The sequence below is a fragment of the Atta cephalotes genome (genome assembly GCF_000143395.1).
Source record: "Atta cephalotes unplaced genomic scaffold scaffold00001, whole genome shotgun sequence".
NCBI lineage: Eukaryota > Metazoa > Arthropoda > Insecta > Hymenoptera > Formicidae > Atta > Atta cephalotes.
In genome coordinates, this window is record NW_012130065.1 from 13157385 (window position 1) to 13160506 (window position 3122).

General features: G+C 34.5%; 1 protein-coding gene across 1 annotated transcript in view; it reads right to left on the reverse strand.

Annotated features, from left to right (window-relative positions):
• LOC105618847 overlaps window positions 1–3122 on the reverse strand; it is a 130243-nt gene that overhangs the window by 28612 nt on the left and 98509 nt on the right. The gene's annotated exons all lie outside the window — the stretch shown is intronic.

Here is a 3122-nt window from a genome sequence, read left to right on the forward strand (position 1 = left end):
AGAGAGAGAGAGAGGGGTTGTAGTTGGAGAATTGCAAAACACTATTTTGAATTTCATAGCGATGGTACAAGGGATTCTGAAATTAATCAGATTCAGTCGCACAATTCTGATTATAGAGTCTGTAATTTGATTTATTTGAGCGTTATCGTCGTGCCATTTATTTTACGATACGGTATACCGCCGGACGCCGTAAACGGGCGAGCGTACTAGATCGGGACGGTGGTACTTCGCGTACTGGAATGAACTTGGCCGACCCTAGCTGGCCCTAGGGTAATTTATCAAATTGCATGCTGGTAATCGTTATTACAGCACGGTTGGCTATTATCGCGACCAAATCTCAATCCGCGTTGCCTTTTAGCAGACCATAATTGGGCCTTTAACGTGTATCGCGTACGCTTGCTAGGAGCTTTTTACGGCGTTTCGTAAGATAATCGATGTGAATGCGCAATATCAACAATGCCGGCTTTGATAAGTTACAATCTTAATAAAATTATATAGTGGAGTATATCGATTGAGAAGTATGCGTAAAATGGGATAATGTTGCCTCGTATAGGGACAGAGAAAGTTATCAAAGTATTGATGGATGCCAAAGTAAATTATTTATTAAATATTAATACCAATTTTGGTCTTTCATTATTATTTCATGGGTTTGCACTGTCATCAACGAAATTAATTGAAGCGATGGAAGTCCTTTCCGCCGCGATTTAATACCGTAGAATTATTCTTGTATAAAATTCCTCCTCTCTTTCCTCTCCCCTCTCTCTTTCGTTAATAATTTCTAAACTGAAATATTTCGATTTTCCCAATTTTGATATTTACTGATGTCGTACATACGATAAATAGCGCTGAATAATTCCGTGAATATTTTAATTACGTTACGAGCATATTAATAAACGTTTCCATATCGCCGCAAATATAATAGTTGCAAAAGGGAAACATACCGTAATTAACAGTGTAGCCGGCATTCATAAGCCACCGCGAGTGCGACGTGCAAAGAGTGAGTGCATGGATAGTAGAGGACGAGGATGAGAAGGGATGGGAAAACATTTCACGAAGTTAATGAATTCCCATGGGAATGCCGTAGAACTGGCTTCGGGCCATTAATACGGTCCATTCACAAACACAACTCTTCGCTCTCTCATGCCAGATGCCCTCGTTAAAACTTTCGAAGCGCACGAGTATCTCCACTTCGGGGGCAAGGGATGGAGAGGAGCGGGGGTGAAAAAAGAGGAGGTTCCCTTCGCGTAAAAACAAACGGAGGGTGCCTTTAACCAATCCCCATCCTCCCTCGACGCGACGGACAAAATGCTGGCCCTTGTGCTGACAAAGCCTTCACGTTTTGGGAAACGTAGGATTTGTGTGATGTTCACGAATATTATCCTTGACTAGACTCATGCCAGGAAATGTTCTATCTGAGTACTAATGAAACATTTAGTAACATAACATTGTGAATATATACGGTTGCCTGCTTACTTGATGAAATCCGACAATACTATCTTTGCTTATTGAGTGTCTTGAATTATTCACTTCGCTACACTGAGAGAAAAATGGTTGGTATTTGTGACTATAACTATATAATAAAATAATTATAATTAATAACTCCATTTTTATAATTATTACTGCTTATATATTTATAATTTACTAAAAAATATATAGCTGATACTGAAAATGATCATAATTATATTTAAATTATAATTTTTTCTCTCAGTACATAATTTGATCAAGTAAAATTGTTAGTGAGAAAAAAATCGCAACGGATGCTATAATTTATATAATATAATTTGTATAATTTGTATAATATAATTTGTATCACGCTCCCTGCAATGAAAGAAAAGTTTTTAATATTTGTGAATATAATTACATAGTAAAATAATTATGGTTGGAAACTTTATTTTTACAGTTATTATTACTGTAATTGTTAATAATAATTACATTTATAATTTTACCAAAAATATATAGTTGGCACCACAAATTATCATTAAATTATTGTAATTGCAACCATTTTTTTATGTGTACAGTTTGAGACAAAATTGCTATAACAGAAAAATATGAAAACTATTTGTATAATATAATTTATAATATAATTTGTACTATGTTCCATTACTTGATATTTATAGTTGTTTTATTTCAGATAATTAGATTGAGAGATCAAAAGTCACGCGAAATGTTTAAGACATGGAATATTTTCAACGCTCTTCGTATGTATTGCACATTCGAGGAGTCATCTGGTCCGAATTGAGGTGGAAATCTGTCTGGATAAGTTGAACGAAACATGTGCTACTGGAAAATTACCAGCTTGTGATATCCGTTAATTTTACGACGGGAACTAAAATAAATACGTGAAGTTTGTAACATAAATTGCATATGTCTCGCACGTGCTCCTGCCATTATCTTGAGTGGACATTCGAATAATCGGGCAGATACTCGGTACGAAAGCGTTTCTAGGAGCTAATTAAATATTTAACTTTGTACCCGCTTCGTTTAGTGTTACGCGAACGTACCCATCTGTATCTTTGACCGAGAGATTAAATCGATAATTTATGAGTTATGCACGAAATATCAGAATGCTGGAATATTTTTTCCATAGAATACATCACACAATCCGTTTGTTTGACTGTACGAAAATTCTGAAATATTGCTTTTGTGTCAAACAACCACTAAGAGAAAAATTTTTGATATTTGTACTCTTTAAATTTTTTAGAGTGAAAATCAAGCCAGTCTTGAAAAAAGAATGAAAACTTTTCACTCTTTTAGAGTAAGATTTCATTCTTTTGAAGCGAGATTGATTTCAAAAGAATAAAATTTCACTCCTTTTTTTTAAATGAAACTTCCTTCTTTAGAGTAACTTCAAAAGAAATCTTACTCCAAAAGAATGAAATTTCACTTCTAAAGAGTGAAAAGCTGCCATTCTTGTTCAAGAGTGAAAATATTTTTACTTTTTTTCAAGAATGGCTTGATTTTCAATCTTTCATCTCAAAAAATTTAGAGAGAGAGAGAGAGAGAGAGAGAGAGAGAGAGAGAGAGAGAGAGAGAGAGAGAGAGAGAGAGAGAGAGAGAAGTAAGAAGTAAGTAAGTAAGTAAGTAAGTAAGTAAGTAAGTTAATAAGTTAAGTTAAGTTAAGT